Raw genomic sequence first — 20,829 nt, 5'->3', positions numbered from 1 at the left:
TCCCCCCCCCCCCCCCCCCCAGCAGGGAACTAACTGTGGAAAACGGGAAGTTTAAAAAATTTCTGACATAATAAAGCCAAGACTAATTACTGTGATCTTATTGATATGTAATATATTTTGGTTTTTTAAAAATGGTTTGAAATAATCAGTAATCTGAACTGAAAGAAGTTTATGATCTTATCTGAGACAACACTGATTTAAAATCTGGGGAGTCAGTAACAGAAATGAAAGACATGTTTTCTTTAAGGGAAAAAAGCAACCAAAAGGCATCATAAGCATAATGCTCTTCAGGTGTGTGAGTCTCTGTCTGTTTCAGCTGTCCATGATGATTTTTTTCTGGTAAGGTTTTATTGGATAAGGTAAATCACAGTTGCCCTCCACCCCTTCAAGTCATTGTATGTATTTGGGTAAAGGGGAATATTAAACTAACATGCTGTCCTTAGCCACACTTTGTAAAGAAGATTGTGTTTTGGAAGGTGGTTTAAAAAATGCTTTCTGATACTCCAAATGCAAAAGGCAAACAATATGAAGTTAAAAGTTTTTGAGATGGAGGCCTTCAGTAGCTTGTAGACACAGTGAGAAGACTCGTGGAGCAGGTGTGCACAGGAAGCGTGAGGCCGATGTGCCCTGATGTGAGGAGTGAGATGGGAGGACCGCAGAGAGCATCATGCTGAACATTGCGCCTCATGTCAACGTGCTCGCGCTTGAGATTAAGCGGCCAGGCCTGTTCGTCAGTGCTCACTGCTCATAACACCTCCGTGGATGCGTTCTATGGTTGTGGTTTACAACGACCCTGTGCAAAAGCACCGAGCCAGTTTACTGTTAAAACTTGGAAGAGATAAACTGTTATTTGTTTTCTATGTAGGTGATATCCAGTGGAAATAGCAAGGGTGAGTGACAGGATGGTGGTGGGCAAAATTTTACTTATTGCTGTTTAGAAACTATTAAAGCTATTGTTTTTATAGTGTTAGAGTTCATATACATTTTTTTTTTCTCGGTGGCTGGCCAGTACAGGGATTGAACCCTGGACCTTGGTGTTATCAGCACCATGCTCTAACCAACTAAGCGTCCAGCCCTTGTATTTATGATGTAATATATGCATAATTGAAGGTATTATACATAGTAATATATAGCTATAATATAATTTAATATAATTATATTAAATATATTTGTTGTAATCCCAAAATATATTTATTTTTCATATTAACTCAGATTAGCAGAGATACTTGATGCTTTATATCTTCCATCAGATATCTGAATTCACCTATTTATTAGGTCTCTCATTTAAATTTTATCATAACTGGCAAAAGCTTGGAATTGGACAGTTGCAGGAGATGCTTGTATAGCAGTATCTGTTTGTGATCTGAGACATGGAGCGGTGAGCAATTAAACCCCCTAGTCACTTAGTTCCTTGCTTGTGGGAGCGCTCCTCTTCTTGGTCCAGCTCCGTTGCTGGCGTTGCCCTCCAGCTGCGATGGGGTTGGAGGAAAGGGGTCAGGTTCCCTCACTGTCCTGGTGCTCCCTGCCCAGGCAGATCCTGTGTGCAGCTTAAGCATTCCTGTGGTGTTAGCCTCTATTGTTTTTCTTCTTTTCACATGGTTTCCTTTACACCTTATTCTTTCCACAATTGTCTGACTCTTAAAGACAGGATGGAGGTATACGGGAGAAATAACTTAATTCGAAGTTTAGAATTCTGTTATTTTCAGAATGCAGTCTCAACTCTGGTATTGCTTTCTTTTGGCTGCCACTGGTCTTTGTAAAGAGTGTGATGTTGCTTAAGACTTATTTATAACCAAGTCAATTTTACCTCAATATCATATTCCTGTAAGTAAGCTTTTCCAATGTTACTTAAAATTTTGGGTGTAGATTAAGAATAAACTAATCACCATTCACAAGATATTTGTATTGCCTTTCTGGTATAATGCAGCATAAATTTCTATCATTGCCTTTCTGGGATAATGCAGCATAAATTTCTATCAAGTGTCTCTAGCCTGGAAAGTGTTTTCTTTCATTTCATCATGACATTGTTGCTTTAATTAAGCGAGAGTGGCAATCCTTAAAGGCAAATTATTTTGTTTAAATTATGGAAGATTTAGCTTTACTACATAATTTGGGAATGTTTCTGTGACTTTAGTGGTATATAATCAGGCATATATCTTTGTCATAAGTTTTATTTTAGGTGAGTTGAGATGAGTTCCTGGCACAGTACAAAATGGCATTATTTCCAAGGCAAATTTTTTAAAAGTAAGGAAAAACAAAAAGAAAGAGTGTTGGTAGTACACCCTAGATTTGTTTACTTGAGGGAGAAATTGTTTCCTAATATACCTTGCACCATGAACTAAAATTTTGGTGCCAATCCCATTGTGTGTCCATCTAAAACAGAGATGTTTTTGCAGGAATGTCAGATGACTGTGGGACAGGCCTGTACGGGACCAAAACCAGAGGGTTTGCATCAAAACAAATACCCACCTAGCCACGTGGGCTTTGTCCTATGAGTTGTTTGGATCATAGATTTTCAGTGAGAGTGGGCTCTTGTATTATATTTCATATATGTGGATGTGCTGATTTTATGTTAATTAAATCATAATTGTAATCTACATTACTCAGCTGTAATATGAAAGCTTCAAGTCTTAAAGTTAATAAATTCATTATCCAGACCTTTCATTGGCTTCAGATGTCTCTGTGGTATGGAGAAGACAAGAGGGACATAGGTCAAGGGCTGCACTGGAAAAACCTGATTGCTCTGGGGCATTGAGCAGGTGTGACTAAAAAGGCAGGTGGTGGTTTCTCTTGCACTCATATGAATATATATTTGTGGCCTCAGTTGTCAAACGAGTTTTATGTTTCTCTTGTCTAGTCTTGTTGACCTGCTATTTATTTTAGTCTTTTGATAAACAGGAAGAGCTGCTGCAATACACTCAAGGAATGTTCTAAGGAACTATTTAACAAATTTGAGGGATGAGAAGTTTATCCAGGATTGATTTAACTAAAAAAAAAAAGGGTGGGGAGCGGGGGCGGAGAGAGTGATTATGCAACTCTAAGATCCTTAAACTTTTGGAATTAAAAAAAATTTGATTTTGGGCATTTTGAAATGCCTTTTTTCTCTTTAAACCTCAAATTGTAAATGCTGACCAGTTTGTTCAGTTGGTTGGAGTGTGGTGTTGTAACACCAAGGTCAAGGGTTGGAATCCCCATACTGGCCAGCTGAAAAAAAATAACTAACTAACTAACTAAACAACCCCCTCAAATTGTGGATGTACATCTGCTGCTTCTGTTGGGGGCATACGCCCTTGTGTTAGCAGTTGTTTAGAACAAATGTGAGGATGATGGCATTAGGCGAGGGCTGGAGCACAGGTCTAAAAAGGGCTCTGCCCTTGTCTGACCATAGCAGGGATCCCACAGGTGGCCCGTTCAACTCAACGTACCACCACACTGGGGGAAAGGAAAGAGTAAGTGAAAGCACACCTGCTGGAGGCGTGTGGTGTGTGCAGTCTGTATTCCCAGGGGCTCAGACGTGCTGTGTATGTTTTCACCTCCTCACCTTTGTCCTAAGATTGCCCCTGGTTGAAATGAAATGATAATTCCTTCATGAAGTGTTCTTTGTCTTTTCTGAATGTTTGTAATTCCTGTACCACTTGGTTGGCATTTAATTTTTATAATTAACTATTGTTAGTGAACTTTTCACATACCTATGGCTTGCCTCTCCAAATTGATTTTAAAGCCTTGGAGAATGGGGGTGTTAACATAGATTTTGTTGTACCCCCTTTATTCTAAAACATAATTCCTTTCCCATTGGGTGTTAAGTTCTTAACTGACTGGTGGTGTGTAACGTGCCACCGTTATCTGCAGTTGTTGTTGGAGTGCTTGGTAAGTACAGAAATGTGTGTAGTCATTAGGACCCTCCATGTGGGTATTCTTCCATGTATTTGACTATTCCTGCTGGCAGGGGTCTTTTCCAGTACTCTGGATGGAGCTGTGGCTTTGCTTCCTGCAGCATGCTTTTCTGCTCTGGGCAGCCCATGGTGTGGTTCTTTTTTTTTTTTTTTAAAAAAAAGAAGATGACCGGCAAGGGGATCTCAACCCTTGACGTGGTGTTGTCAGCACCACGCTCAGCCAGTGAGCCAACCGGCCATCCCTATATAGGATCTGAACCCGTGGCCTTGGTATTATCAGCACCACACTCTCCCGAGTGAGCCATGGGCTGGCCCCGCATGGTGTGGTTCTAACGTCATCACCAGACTCGGGGTTTGGAAAGCTGTTCCAGGTGGATGGTATCTTCGAATCTTATTACAAGGAAACATATGTTTAACAGAGAGAGTTGTAGGGAAGGTTAGGTAGTTTTAATTTTGTGTTATGAGTTTGTTTTCAAGGTGAAATTATGTGTTGGTAGGAATGGTTATCTTGTTTCTACTTAGAGAAAAAAGCTGCTGGGAGTGCATTTAGCTTCTGTGATAGAGCATCATAGATTGGTAGAGCAGTATATGAACCTCAGAGATAATCCACCCCCTTCGTTTTTACACAAAAGGCCTTGGGAGCCCGCAAAGAGGAAATGACTTGTGCAGTGTCAGGCCACTTAACCACATAGCATCATTTTATTTCCTTTTTGGTGGCTACTGATTGACAGGGCATGCACACTTGTCGTCTAAGCTGGGTTTCTTGTTGCATTCACTCTGTGTGTCTTTCAAGCATCACAAAGTACTTTTGCTCCTGTTTTATCCCCTTTCCCTGTCTGATAAGTTCATAATTACGAGTTTTGTTGTCATGTGAGGTAGTCCATTTCATACTTTAATTACTAGTTGTGTAATTTTGTTTTGCCTGAATTTCCAGAGCAAATTTTCTTCTTTGCTTCTATGCAGGATTTTTATCAGAAACTTCTTTCTTTTAAGTATCCTACAGAATATCAATAGTGCAGACTACTCGTATTTGTGTTTTCTATATTTTCTGTTTTAGTGCTTAGGTTGTGTTGCTCATTTTTTTTTTTTTTTCCTTGAGATACTATGTACTATAATTTCTTACAATGAATGAATTGAAAGCACAGGTCAACTAAATTTTAAATATGTCGTAAAGGAAGACATCATAGGAACAGAGAATTGACCATATAGTTAAGGAATTAATATATATAATCTCCTTTACATATATTTCATAAGGTGTCTTGGAGCACTTATTAAAAACCACCCCCATTTCAAATGGATTCCCCTATTTGAGACTGACCAGATCGGCCCAGATAAAGTCTTAAGTCACATTAGGGCCTTTCACCAAAAATCTATAAGTGCCAACAACTTTTGAAACAAATAGGGTAGTAAAACAATATAAATTGATCTTTGGCTTGAGATAACTAGTAACATATATCAATGTTTGGGGGTGTGGGGCTGTGTTGAAGAGAGAGTCCCTAGTGTTTCATAATGCTAGACTAGAGATTCTAAGAGGACTATTCACTGCTATAATCCCTGTATCTAGTTCGGCACCTGCCGTATAGTAAATGTTCTATAAATATCTGCTGAATGAATGAATAATGTTGCCTGTAGACTCACCAGGGTGATAAATTGTAAAATGTGCAAATCTTCAAGGCATTATTTTAAATGCTTTGGAGAAAATAGGCATAAAATAAAGTGGGACTGAAGACTGATGTAATGAACAGATTATTTAAGCCAGGAATTGAAATTTGGGTGAGATTTCCACAAGTGAAGAGATGGGATGGCTTTCCAGGAGGTATCAGCAAGCAGATAACAAATGTGAGCAGTCAGGCGATTTCATGGACTGAACAGCTCATATCTTGTTATATATGAATATACATATATTTGCTCTTTGTCTGCCTGTATCACTCTGTTCCTTGCCTGCAAAGATGTCCATGGTAATAAGACTCAGGAGCAGCCTCCTCCAGTCTTTGGCAAATCTTTTGAAGATACTATCATGGATCCCTCCCTCAAGTGATGGTAGGAGTGTCCCGAGGAGGGAAGGGAGCCCCACCTCTGGCATGAGTGATCCTGGGGAAACATTGGGAACAGGCCCTTCCCCTCCCTGAGTGGCTGTGGTCTGAGCCACATGCCAAGCCCTGCTGTCTGGTGTCCTCTGCTGTGGGGCCACACTTGTGTTGTGATGTTGTGGTGCTGTGGAACTCTAACCCGCACCCCACACAGTGTGGGCTGTGCTGGGTTTGAGTACAGGGGCCACAGGGTGCAGCTGGATAACTGTTTGCCCAGGCTTCCGAAGAGGGAACCAGAGGTAGGTGCAAGTTGTCTGCCGGAATCCATTATTTCCTTCCAGTCTCCTCTTCTGACCTAGTTTAGGAATATTTCTTCTGATTCAATCATGTTTACTACAGCCAGGTGTAAGGAATTAATCGTGTGTTTTTATGTAATTTGAGAGAACTTAAGTAAGAAAAGTCAGGAGGTAGTTTGGGATTAAGTAATGTGGGGGAGGAGGGGGACCTGCTTTGGGGGTCAAGTTTTTGTTTGTTAGTTTTAGAGTTCAGGGCCATTTAGAATTTATCATGTTTCACTGAGGTTTTCTTTCCAGGTCAGAAAAATTCCTTTTGGTCTGAGTCAGCTTTTCTTGTTTTCTATTTAGAGAGTAAATATGTGAGGGTAGGTTTTTCTTTTTGTTACAGTGGAGAGTAACCTTCAGGATCTCCTAGGTTGGTTGCTTTGGACTATTTCTTTTATAAATATGAGATAAACATTCAACATTTTAGTTAGCTTTTTAAAATACCACATACTATAGTAGTTATTGTCTGAACTGCGTGTGTGCTGTGGGCTCCAGCTGGATGCAGGGTGGGTCTCTACCTTGAGGTGTCTCTATTTTATGGATTGATTTTTCTACAGCTTTGAATCTAGCACTGCCTAGAGCATGACTGGAATAAAATGCACTTTTAAATCGGTTTATCTTTGATAGGCCTTTGATAGGTCACATGCTGTAAAGCGTTACTTCCTCATATTGAAGTTAGTCAAGTATATTACTTGGTGGGTGATACAGTTTTCATTCTTTATTTTCCATTCTAAGAAAAAAATTTTTCTATCTTAGTTATTACTTCATTTCTCCCTTTTAAATTTGTCCCTTTGGTGAACTGTTTGTTGGATGCTCTTGGAAATGGCAATGTGTCTTAAAGGCAAAGCACGGATTTCCAAGTCTGAGTAATACCTGAGCTTAGGCTCTCCTTCAACTAGACTAGGACTAGAGTGGGGAGCACTTGGTTGGCCAAGGTGAGCTTTTCTCTTGCCCTCCTTTCCCTGGGGTGTAAGCAGGTGTATCCAGGCGTAGACTCACTTCTGCCTAGCGTTCCAAGCCAGTGATGATGGGGATTCACCTCTGTGGTGCCACGCTGCTATTTGGGTTCCTTTTCATTGCAAGGGAAAAGTATGTGATGTCTTCCTTTCCTACCTCTAGAAGGTTGTCTGGAACATAAGTTAGAATCATCACATGCCACTTCCTGAGCCAGCACTGAGAGGCAGGCTATAGGGGGTGTGCGGGGGTGTTGACACGGAATGCCATGTCCATGGCGTTTCTTTTGGCGGTTAGGAGAACACCAGCCTGTGTTTGTTGATTATATTCTCTGAGCAACTCTTGTGTAAATTCTTTTCTTTACCCAATAGAGCTATTATTTTCATTTTTTTCTTTAGTACACACTTTTTATACAGTACAGTGCTTTGTTTTTTGTTCTGTGCTAAAAAAAAAAACTGAAGATGGTCCCTTCCTTTGGGCATCTTAGCTAGAGGTAAACAGAACACCACACATGCATAAAGAAATGGGCTACTAAGTGACAAATATGTGGTACAGAGAAATATTTTGGGATTAGAGCACATTTCACAGAGGAGGTGGTTTTTGAACTAGGTTTGTGCAGTTATACAGATGTTCCGTGACTTACAATGAGGTAATGTCCTAATAAATCCATTGTAAGTTGAAAATAACATAAGTTGAGAATGCATTTAATACACCTAACCTACTAGACATCAAAGCTTAGCCTAGCCTGCCTTAAATATGCTTAGAACATAGAACACTTATATTAGTCTATGGTTGGGCAAGATCAACTAACACAAATCCTATTTTATAATAACATGTTAAATATCTCATGTAATTCATTGAATACTGGAAGTGAAAAATAGAATAGTTGTGTGGGTACTCGAAGTTGGTTTCTACTGAACATGTACTGCTTCCACACCATCATAAAGTTGGAAAATTGTAAGTCGAGCCACTGTTAAGTTGGGGACCATCTGTGTACAATTCGAGTAGTTGGAGCTGTGGGAATGAAAGCATTCCAGATGTGTGGAAAAGAATGAACAAAAACATAAGGATTTGTTAATTTACTCTGTCAGTTTTTATTGAGCATCTACTCTGTCCTGGACACTATTCTGGGTGCTGGGGGGTTATCAGTGAACAAAACAATTCAAGACACAGATATGGTGGGGCAGCGTGAGGGCCTGTTTGAGAAAACTAAAAGACTGGTTTTGGCTTGAGAAGAGCTCTGAGTGCTTGGCCAAGGATGTTGGATTTTGACCTTTAGAATGTAGTCACTCCTGAAAATGGCTCATATTACATGATAAAAGGGACATTTTGTGAAGATAAATATGGTAGCAAGATGGGGGACAGGACTGAAGAGATAGGAATCTGAAAGCAGGGAGGTGAGTTGGATAGTAATTATGTTATTGAGAGCAAGAGATGAAGGAAAAGGAAAGGAAGAAGTGTACTCATGAGTTACTTACAATGATAAAATTTTAAAATTGCACATAAGTATTTATTATAGAAAGTCAGAAAATATGGCCAAGCACTGCCAGTTGTGTATAGCAGTTCTTGTTTTCTGTGTGTACAGGTAGCACTCTCTTCAAGCTAACGATCAGATGATGCTTGATACAGGATTCTGTGAACAGTTTGAATTGCTGTGTAGTGTTTCATTGATTTGATGTACTCAACGTATTTCTTATTGTTGCATGTATAACTGGTTTCTTATTCTGTATTATTATGTATTAAAACATCTGATTTAGTACATACATCTGGATCATGTGTCTTTTTCCACATTTTTAATTAGTGGGTCAATGGATATATATAATTCCAAGCAATTTAATGCATGGTATCAAATTCCATCTCCCTGTCTCACTCCTCCCACCCCCCCGCCCTCACCCCCCCGCAAATGTGTGTGACAATTTAGCACTCAGGAGTAGTGTGTGAGAATGCTGGCTTTCTGTATTTTCATGAACCCTGGGTCATTAAATTTGATTAAAATTAGTTTCCCAATTTGTTACAAAAAACTCAAGTAGTAGTTGAGAGAATCATACAAAGTACAGCTGTGTTGGTTGACCTCTGGTTGGGTTTGGCCAGTGGGAGGTATGGTGGGAGATGGGAGGCTGCACGAGGAGACAGGTAGACCCGAGGTAGACCCCTGCTCCCTCTCTGCTTTGGTCTCTGCAGCAGCCAAGTCTCTTTTCAAATTCCAGCTCCTGTCCCACAGTCTCTTGTGGGTCCAGGTTATGCCATGGCACCCAGCCCTGGGCTCTGGTGCCACTTCCCTTTATGCTTTCAGTCTAGGGGTGGCAATAGCTTTCTGCTACTGCTAATCCATGGGAGGCCCCCTTCCCCACCTCCATCTTGGTTTGGAGTCTCACCTCTTACGTCTTGGTAACCAATTTCCTATATTAACTTCCCTCTGCCTAAAATACTTGGGGATGATCTGCATTTTCCTGGTTGCATTCCAAAGATAGATATTTATTCATATATATGTATATGTTTATGTGTATGTATATATGTATGTATATGTGCATATATCTATTTATTAGAGCTATTTTAAAGAAAGTAGCAAATATCATGGCACCTTAAATACTTTAGGACACATCTGCTAAGAATAACGAATAAGGATGTTCCTTAAATATCCACAAAAGTGTTATCACACGTAGAAAAATTAAGAATGATTTTCTGGTATTATCTAATATTGAATTCATATTAAAATTTCCCTAACTGTCCCCAAAGTGTCTTTTACAATGACTTTTTTTTTAAACACCAACAAATATCCAGTCAAGACTCACACCTTGAATTTGGTTATACTCTGTAGTCTCCTTGATGAGTCTCCCAGTTTTTTTTTAATGACAGACTTTTAACATTTTATCTTGAAAAAATTTTAATCTATAGACTAGTGAAATGAACCACTGCTACACCCTTGACTTAGATTCGCCAATTGTTAACATTTTGCTGCATTTACTTTCTTTCTATCTATATAAACACATAACTGCACCTTAAAGTAATATTAAATTCTTTTTTTGTGCTAAACCACTTGAAACTATACCACCGATATTATGACACCTCCACCCCTAAATACTTCAGCATACATCTCCTCAAGAGTATTCTTTTATGTAACCACAGTACAATGTTCACAGTCAGGAAGTTTACCAATTGTGTATGGTTCTGTTACCTAATATGACAAATTTCTTCAATTGTCCTTTTCCACAGTTTTTTTTCTCTCCAGATGCTGGCTGCACTCTAGGATCATACATTGCACTTAGGTGTCAGACAGTGTGGACTTTTTTTTTTTTTAAAGGTTGATGCATTGTGTTGTTAAAAAATCTCACATTCTGGATTTGTCTGGTTGTTTCCGTATGGTGTCATTTATCTCGGTTCTCTGTCCCCTATATTTCCTGTAAAGAAGTTAGGTTATGGCTTGATTAGGTTAAAGCTGAGGTGGATAGTGCTGCCAGTAGTTATGAAGACAAGTTGGTTTTGGGGGGAAGATAAGAAATATAAGCTTAATAAATTTGAAGTAAAATAGGACTTGATAAAAACATTGTCCAGTCATAAGTTATTCTCAAATGGGCGTCCTTTTATTCATTGTATAAAAATTTCTGGTCAGATTTTCAAGACAAACTCCGTGGGGATTCAGACAGATTTCACTGTGATGTGTGGTGGGAGGTGGGTGTTTGAAGCTAGAGCGCTGGGAGGGCCTGGTCTAAAGATGTGGTTTCTGCAGAATGCTCTGCACAGAGCTTAGACTTGAAGCAACTCTAAGGAAGAGACTGTATCTGACATTGAACACTGGAATTTATCAAAGGAGAGAAATACACATGTGTATTCATGGTAACCATTTTTTAAGATGTAATACCTAACATCTGTTTGATTTAAGAAGTCTGGGCGAAAGCATGAAATCCGTGAATTTATGGGCTAAAGCATAATATATAAAAAAACAGAAAGCGTTTTGTGGTACCCTTCCCATTCCCACTCCTCTACCCCCCCAATTCTAGATAACTGGTTCTTAAATTTTACTGTGCATCAGAATCACTTGGAGGGCTTGTTTACATGCTGATTGTTGGCCCTTGCCTCAAGGGATTTTGATTCAGTAGGAACAGGGCATTGGAATTTCTGAAGAGTTCTCAGGTGGTGCGGATGCTGGTCTGGACTTTCCCATTTGAGAACCACTCCTTTAAGTCATGGATGAGATTAGAACCTGTAATAGAATATTTAGGTGAGTGGTTTTTCAAATTTGATTTTCTAAAACGGTCCAAACTTTCTCATTAAAAGAAATCTTTTATGGACCTCCTCTTTATGCACTCCATTAAAAAATGAAACTTTGGGAAGAGGTTGGGAGAAGGGATTGTAGAGAGATGAAAGCAAGGTGATGCTGCAGATCAAACACCGTTGTGTGAGTCTGAGAAAGGGCTGGGACGTGAACCCGCAGACCTAGGCTGACAGCATGTATGAATCGTCACTTCTTGTCAGCAGCTGTGCTCTCTGAGTCTGTTTTCTCATCTGAATGTAGGGATTATAAACCCTCCCACCACATTAGAAAATGCACATGAATGCATTTTTAAAATTGTAGAGCACAGCACAGGGATAACTGGTGGTTACTGCTGTCTCCTTCTTGTCTTGGCTGTGTCCTAAACCAGCTCTGTGATCTGGGGCCGTTCCCTCCATTTACGTGGAATGGTGGAGGAATTGAGGGGCATTGGAGACTAAGGTGAGGTCTGAGTTGTTAGGAAAGTTATGTAAGAGGTAGAGGTCAATACTGGGCTGATTTCCCCTATTACTAGGATGATGTGTGACCCATTGAGAGATTATGTGCTAGTTCTAATAAAATAAAATGCCAGAAAGTTATTTCCTTGAGGTTGGACTTCACCTTTGGTTTTATGCTGCCTTTTTCATTTTTGATTGACATGCTAAATGAAGCCATGCTCCCTTCAGGGGAGGCAGCAGGTTTGTGGATTGCTCTGCTGTGTTGCGGTGGTGAGATGTTGCTGTTGGTGAGATGTTGCTGTTGGTGGGTGTGGTTTGGGGCAGAGGAGTGCACGTACCATTACATCTTATTCACTCCCTGGTGATAATACAGATTGTTATTTTACTGTTGAACATTAGCTATGGTATCTGACGGTCTATGTCTTCTACTTTTATTGAGAAGGTAACTAAAAATCTGTTTAATGGTTAAACAGTGTTGCTGCGACAAAATTGAAAATGGGTCTTACATTTGAGTTTATATTAAAAGGTAGGCATTTTTAATTTTAATTTATTTTTATTGTAACGTATTTGATTGTACATATCTGTGTGGTAGAGAGTTGAATGTCAATACCTGTGTTATGTGATGCCCACGTCAGGGTAATCAGTATATTCAATGATACACAATGTAATTGTTTTTTGTGGCCCTTTACCAATTTTTTCTCTTACCTTTCTCCCCCTTTCCCACCTCTGGTGATCTCAGTTCTGTTCTCTCCTTTTGAAAGTTCAGTGTATTATTGCTATTGTTGTATCTTTCTTTTTTTGTTTATTTCGGTTTTTTTTTAGCTCCCACTTGTGAGGGAGGACATGTGGTATTTGGTATTTCTCTTTCTGTGCCTGGCTTATTTGATTTAAATGATTTTCTCTAAGTTCATCCATGTGGGTGCAAATGGCAGTATTTCATTCTTTTTTATGGCAGAATGGTATTTCATTGTATACGTATAACACATTTTCCTTATCCCATTGTCTGATGATAGACATTTAGGTTGGTTCCAACTCTTGGGTATTGTAAATAGAGCTGCGATAAACATGGGCGTGCAGGTATCCTTAGACATGATGATTTCCATTACTTTGGGTAAATACCCAGCAGTTGGATTGCTGGATCATATATCAGTTCTATCTGTAGCTGTTCAAGGAACCTCCATACTGTTTTCCATAATGGCTGCACCAATTTACAATCCCACAGGGCAGGAGGGATCCCCTTTCTCTGCATCCTCGGAAGGCATTTATAAAATGGAGCTGATTAAATCAGCTAAAGTCAGAATTGCATGTATCATGTCTGTCTTGAAATGCTAATGATTTTTTAAAAGGAACTTTGGAACATATTTTAAACATCTTTTGTTTTTGGCTTAAAAAATACATTGGTGAGTTAGCTACCAAGAGAATCTAGAATGAGATATAATTCTTGACTGTGTTCTTCAACTGACTGTTAAAAAATGAGATGTTTTTTATTTGCTATATCATTAAAAATGAATTTATTTGTCTTGGCAGTATAATTATCCTCTGGCTTATACGACTGATGGATGGCAAACTTTAAGCAGTTGTCATGGTTATGATTTAATGGAATTTTTCAAACTGTTTCCCTTTAGCCTTTTTTTAAAATTAAAAAAAATTTAATTGTACATATTTGTGGGATATAGTGTGTTGTTTCAGTGCATGCACATATTCACTTAGGGTAGATAGCTTATTCATCATCTAAGCATTTATTTATTTATTTATTTGTGGTGATTACATTCAAGATCCTCTTTTCTAGCTGTTTAGAAATATACAATATAATATTATTAGCTGTAGTTAGCCTAGAACACCAAAATTTATTCTTCTTATCTACCAGACTTTAGCCTTTTTGTTTCTCACCATATATGTGTCTAGGCAGATAGTTCTTCTAGGATTGTTATGAAAAAGAGCAGGGCCTTCTCCCTGAGAGGTTGCATTTTCCAACTTTTACATCGGATTCTTTTGATATATACCACCCTATTTCTGTGTAAATTGCTTATATCGTTTCTTTGTGATTTTTTTGTTCATTTTTTGTTTTTTTTAGTTTGCCATTATCTATTGACTTTAACCCTATTTCATTGCCCCACGCCTGTTTTCCTCATTCGCCACTCAGAGAGAGCCGCTTGTTGCATATCTCTCCGTTTTCCGTGTGCGTGTGTGCATGTGTGTCTATGTCTGTATCTGTCTCTGACACACACACACACACACACACACACACACACACACACACACTTTTTAGGTTGCTTTCCTCCAAATGTAGTTATAACTTTGATTAGAAATATGTATTTGATATTCACATCATTTTCACTATTAAAAGCTGCTCATAGCTGAACCACGTATGGTACCTTAATTGTTTTTATTTCCCTTCACAACTTCTGTGTTTTCCCAGGAATGACCATCATTTTTTCTTTTGCTTGGTCTTCTGTGAATTTACAGCTAACTCAATCCCAGCATGGCCAGTTGTTAAAGTGGCATCGTGGTGTGTGTAGTTACATGGGATGCACTTTCAATACCATCTTGAAGACATCTCATGCGGAGTGTCTGGCCTGCTCCAGTCTGGACTGGTCACTCTGCACACCTGGTTCTCAGCTGCCATCCTGGGATCCGGGATCTGGGATCAATACTCACCATCATCCTGAGAGCTTTATTCTGTGTCGTGTCCCTTGTTTTTATGTACCATGCCATTTTCGTTCGTGGTTTTCGTTTCCTTATTTTGTTGGAGCACATCTTCCACTACTTTCAGAGAAAGGTACAGAGACAGCAATATTTTTGGAGACATTACATTTCTAAGAATATCCGTTTTCTATCTTTGTGTCTTCCTGATCCTTGGGCAAGGTATAGAGTTCTAGGATAGGGACTATTTCTCCTAGGAATTTTGAAGTCACTGGTACATTATCATTTAGATTCCAGTGTTAGAGTTCAGAAGTTTAAGCCCATTCTGATTCCTTATCCCTTTATTGTGACTTGTATTTTATTAAATTTTATTTTTTATCTTTTTGGTGGTGTTGTTGACTGGTGTGGGGACCCTGCCCCTTGATCTTGGTGTTACAACACTGTGCTCTCGCCCACTGAGCTAACCAGCCAGCCCTATTTTAGTTTTTAAGAATCTTCTGTTTGTCTTCTGGGTTCTGATGTGGCTTGGTGTATGTCTGTTTTAATAAATTGTGTTTGATTCTCTATGCAACTTTTTAATGTGGTAACACATGTCATTCTGGGACACTAACTTGAAATCGATTTTTGTTATTTTTCTATTTTCCCAGTTCTTTTTTTTAGAACTCCTATTATTCAGTTGCTTGACTTACTTGACTGGTCCTCTAATTTTATTACCCTTTCTATTTTGTCTTCTATCTTTGTCTTTTTCTTTACTTTCTGGGGGAGATATTTTCAACTCCTCACAACTCTCCTATAGAGCTTTTCATTTTTAGTATTTTAATTTCCAAATACCTCTTAAAAATTTTTTTCTCTCGGAAGGTTTCTTCCTTTTTTCCTTCCCTCCCTTCTCATCTTCCTCTGCAGCCTGGATGCACCATCATCTGAACTCTCTTAGGCGGTCAGGGAAGGAATTTTAACAGCACTTGTTTTTATATAATCTCTGCTTCTTTCAAGTTGTGTTTTCTATTTGTTTTGGTCTCTCTCCCATCCTTGGAACTTTCCTCAGAAGTCTGTGCCTTGGTTGTTGGCTTTGGTTTAAGGGGCGCTAACGGTTACTGCAGAGTGCCGAGTTCAGGCAAGGGCTCAGCGCTGTGAGCTTCACGGGAGGGTCACCGGGCTGGGCCCGATTCCCCAGGCCTCTTCTCTTTGGATGATCGAAGGCCCAGGGGGAGATCTTCAGCCTCTGGCCTGGGTGGCACAAACCCAGCTACCTGCGTGCTGGGGATGCGTGAAGCAGAGGCTGAACTTCTGTGCATTTAACACATACACATTCACTTATCTCCTCCCACTTTCAACCTGGAACCTCTACAATTGTGCTGCCTGAAATTTCCCACTCTGCACCTGCCATCTTACCTTCTCTAGAGAATAAACCTCCAGTGAGCTGCCAGGGGAGGGGAGGGGCATGCCCGTGCCCTGTGGAGTCCAGGGAAGCTGGGCGTTAACTGCTTCTAACAGACTCTCCGCCAGTCCTGCTATGTTTCCTTCCATCTTTGTTCCTGGGTTCTGACATCCTCGGTTCTCCCAATTCCGGGGTCTCTTAGGGGCTGTACACGGGAGACCTTATTGTTTCTTGGTTTTCCCCACAGCCGCCTTGAGTTCCCTTTCTCAGTTCTACTAAGGGTGTTACCACTGGGCCTTCTGCTTCCCAGCTTTCAAAAATTGTATTGCCCTTGTCTCCCTCTGTTCTCTTTGTCTTTGTGGGATGATGCCTTGGAAAACGAGAAGCAATCACATAAAACCCCCACATTTATTGTAGTTTTAGTGGACGTTCAGGAGGAAATCAAAATAAACATGTGCCTCTTTGATATGATGTTTTCGCCCTGTTGATTCTTTTAGCCAGTTTTCGTGCTCAGTTTTCTGAATCAACTCTAAACCCTCCACGCCTGCTCACACCTGTCCTGTGCTCAGAGCGCTCCTCTCGTCCTCCCCCAGTCTGCTCATTTCTTAGGATCTGATTCTGCTAAAGACTCCCTCCCAAACCTTTCCTGAGCCTTTCCAAGCAAAAGTAATCTTCCCCTCCTTCTGAACTCATGAAGCATTTTTTTGGTCTACCTCTTTTTATGTTATACCTGATAAATTTTAATTTCTGACAGGGGGCAATGATTGTTGCTTTGCCTTTACTCAAAGCTTTGCACGTAGTAAGTACTGTTTGTTGATCAACGTGGATATTCAGCAATCTTTTTCTAGTCTTACATTTACACATATATTCTCATTTGAAAGTTTGACAGGATACAGGCTATTGCTGTATGCCATGGTTAATACATAAGTTGGGTACTGTTTCTAGTTGCATATACTTTTCTTAAAACTTGCATGGGCATAAAATATGCGGAGGCTATGCATTATACAGGTTACAACTCCCAAAAGCTCATTAACTTGTTACATAATGTGATGATGCATTTTATAGAATATGAGAGGTTGGTTGAAGGTGGGATAGGAGTCAGTCTTAGGTCGGGGATTTGTCTGTACTGTTTTCTCTCACTGTGTCTTGGAATAGAATGGGCCTCAGCATTCCTTGCAACTCACATCTTGTAAAGTCTCCAGTGCTTACGTTCTAAGTTGGTCTTAGAATGTTCCCTCCAGCCCCATTCCTCCAGCACTGGTCCAGGTCCCAGCCATGTTATTTATCTGATAAGAAGCAGTGATTCTTCATGTGGTTTTGTCCACGGATGTCTCCTTTGGGCTTGGACCCATCCCTGGGGAGCCTCCTCTTCCCAGGACTTTAACCTCCTGGTAACCCTGTCTCCAGCTGCTTGATGGATGAGATTTGCTCCTCATTTACTGCTCACGTGTGATGGGTTTTTGGTTGTTATGAAGTAAAATTATTAATAGTGTTTAAATCTTTGGTTATTTTGAGTGGATATAAATGAGGAACTTTTTAAAAAATTGAGTGTTGTGTCACATTTGGTTTTTAACCCAGTGACCAGCACAATTATTGTAGAATTAGTATTTGTTGATAATATAAAAAGTGGCTTATCACAAATTTTTATTCAGTTACATTTCAAAGTTTCTATAGACAGGACAGCAGTGACTTCTACTATTTTAAGCCTTTTAATGTAAACTACCACAAAGTAAAATCAGTAAGCGTGCTCCAGCTTTTCCCCCACTGGATACTTGACTATTCCCTTGAAAATACAAGTCCTCTGTTTATTGAAAGAGAATTGTGTTGATGAGAGCTGGCAATTAAAATCTCCTGAGAGACTACGGCTCCAAGGAGTTGTATTTCTCAGTGGCAAAAATTTCCGTCTCTGTTTTTATACTCTTGTGGGAGGAAGTCATTTTTATCTTCCCTGTTCAGATCTGATTTTTTAAAATATAGCAGTATGCTCTGTTGGGATTACTGATGATCTCCTCTCAGTTCCCTCTCTTCAAAAAGTCATTTCCGGGCCGGCCCGGTGGCGCACTGCTACAGTGCGCTGCTTGGGAGCGCGGTGGCGCTCCCGCCGAGGGTTCGGATCCCACATACAGACCGGTTCCCGCTCACTGGCTGAGCGAGGTGTGGGAGCAACACCGAGGGTTGCGATCCCGTTGCCGGTCCCGGTCCAGTATGGCCGCGACACTGAGGGTTGCGATCCGTTGCCGGACACGAAAAAAGACAAAAAGGAAAAAAAAAAAGTCATTTCCCCTCAGCATGTATTAACGGAGTAGCCTTTGAAAGTGGCAGCCTGATATATGCCTTGACATGATGTTGTCATGACGACTTGCCGTTGCTGACTGTTAAATCAGTACCCCTCCAGAGGCAGGAGTCACCATTTGAGTCTCAAAATTAGAAAAACCGTGATCGATTAGCTGGAGGATTATACGCCAAGTTTAAAGAGTATTTCAAAAAGGAGGGAGTAACCACCAGTATCAAATTCTGCTAATAGACTGAGTAAGATTAGAATTGAGAACAACCGTCGCATTAGCAGTGTTGGTAACTTGGACAGGTGTGGTGGGGAGGAAGCTGGATTGGAATGGGGTTGTGGGAGGAGATGAATCTGAGACAGCAAGGATGTTCAATTCTTTTAATGCATTTTGCTATGAAGGGGATCAGAGAATTGGTATAATAACTGGAGGGGAAGGTAGGGTCAACCAAAGATTTTTACTGTTATTTTACTTTATTTTTTGGCAGCTCACCAGTATCAGGATCCAAACTTATGTTGTATAACTTGGTGTTATAAGGCTGCGCACTAACTAGCTGACTTAACTGGCCAGCCCTTATACTGTCATTTTAACATGTGTAAAAATAAAGCATGAACAGCTCAAGCTTGATACTGACTACTATTTTCAATACCGTTATGGTTTTTAGGCACCTTAACAGTGGGCTGGGGATACACTTCTAATCTGTCTTGGGGGTGCGATGGTCAGGAAAAGCTCTTGGAGAAGAGGATGCCTGAGAAGTCTTGATGGACAGAGAGGGGTGACCTAGAGGAGATAAGGTGGGACCACTGGGGCATGGTGTTGGGGATATGGTGATGCAGGCTCAGTGCAGGCTGTGAAAGGGAAGTGCTGGGCAAAGGCTGGAACATAGCAAGCTCTGAAGGATGAAGTTAGGAGGTTGAGGAAGTCTTTAGGTGGAGATTTATTTTGAAGGGGTGGTTCCAAATGTTATATAAAGGCTGCAGGTTATCTCACATGGAGAGAGTAAAGAGGAGTAGAAAGCTGAAAGAACAGTTTTTATAAGCCACGTTTTGGAGGCCAGTCTGCTTATGTGTGCACAGAAGTGTTTTAGAAATAGAAATTGGTATTACAGTTGATTAGGTCACACTAGAGCTTGCTTGGAAGGGGAGGGCAGGGTGTACCTGTTCTAAGTGGCCACAGAATGATGGCTAAGCGACACCTTTTTTTAGTCCACTCCCAGGATATTAGTTATTTCCAATTTCCCTTGGGCAGGTGATACCATTTGGTAAGGAAGAGTAGGAACTAGGAGTATGGTTTGTTTTGGGACTTTGTTCTTGGGTGGCTCAACAAATCTAGAAATGACAATTTCTGGAGCACTCAGTAGCAGGTTTCTTAAGGACTCCCCGGATGACATTGTAATCAGGGAATTTATGCTCAGATAGGCTTCACAAATGAAGAGGATGCCAAGGGGTGTGTGTTTGTGTTTTACAAACTTACTCTGTGTTCTGGATGAACAATTCCTTTTATAGAGGTCCAAGTAGATGAGGGTGCAGAGTAACTGTAAGGTATTTGCATAATAGCTTTTATGGTAATGTTCGATAAAAGAAACTTAAAGTCTGAGCTGCTTGTGCTGGTTAAAAAGTGACAAGGATATTGGTAATTCTGCATTTTTTGTAAGAAGTGTTCCATTTTAGTGGTTCTGAGGCATGCCTTTGCTAGAGATTCACTTGGAGAGCTTGTAAGAATCTGGTCTCCGTGGCCCCACCACTGGAGGGTCTTACTATAGATCTTGAGTAGGGTCTAGGAGTCTGTATTTTAACTATCATTAGTCTTTTCCCTCCTTCTTCCCAGCTTTTCTTTAGAAAAAACTGTATCAAACATCACTTTTTAGATTGGAAAAATGGTTTATTAACTTGAACTGAACTTTCTGATAGCAGTTCTGTGTTGCAGAGACTGCAGCAGCTAATAGCAAAACACAATTTAGTTTATTTTCATTTGAGTATATAAGTGAGAATGATTGTGGAAATTCAGAAATAAACAGCTGTGTTCCCTCTTCAAATAGATTGAACACAGTTTTTTAAAATTGTGGAAATTCAGAAATAAACAGCTGTGTTCCCTCTTCAAATAGATTGAACACAGTTTTTTTTAAAAAAAAATACACTGAGGGCTGGCCTGTGGCTCACTTGGGAGAGTGCGGTGCTGATAACACCAAGGCCACAGGTTCGGATCCCTATATAGGGATGGCCGGTTAGCTCACATGGGAGAGCGTGGTGCTGACAACACCAAGCCAAGAGTTAAGATCCCCTTACCAGTCATCTTAAAAAAATATATATATGTACACACACACACACACACCATATAGAAGTATATAAAATTTAAAATGTTTTTTTCTCTTCTCTCCAATCCCATTTCCCAGCAATAACCACTGCAAATTCTGGTGTGTGTGATTTTTAGACATTTTAATGTGCACATATACATGTGCATGTAATTTTGCCTTTATAAAAATAGGCTTAGGGCCGGCCTGGTGGCGCACTGCGCTAGTGCGCCGCTTGGGAAGCGCGGCTGTGCTCCCGCCGAGGGTTTGGATCCCACATACAGACTGGTTCCCGCTCACTGGCTGAGCGA

At 40.2% G+C, this 20,829-nt stretch overlaps 1 protein-coding gene across 13 annotated transcripts in view; it reads left to right on the top strand.

The window, feature by feature from the left end:
• PARD3 (par-3 family cell polarity regulator) overlaps positions 1–20,829 on the top strand; it is a 714,454-nt gene that overhangs the window by 98,092 nt on the left and 595,533 nt on the right. The window lies entirely within an intron of this gene.

The sequence above is a fragment of the Galeopterus variegatus genome, unplaced genomic scaffold (genome assembly GCF_000696425.1).
Source record: "Galeopterus variegatus unplaced genomic scaffold, G_variegatus-3.0.2 Scaffold436, whole genome shotgun sequence".
In the NCBI taxonomy this organism is placed as follows: domain Eukaryota; kingdom Metazoa; phylum Chordata; class Mammalia; order Dermoptera; family Cynocephalidae; genus Galeopterus; species Galeopterus variegatus.
Note: the sequence above shows the minus strand (reverse complement) of the source record. Positions and strands in the feature narration are given on the sequence as shown.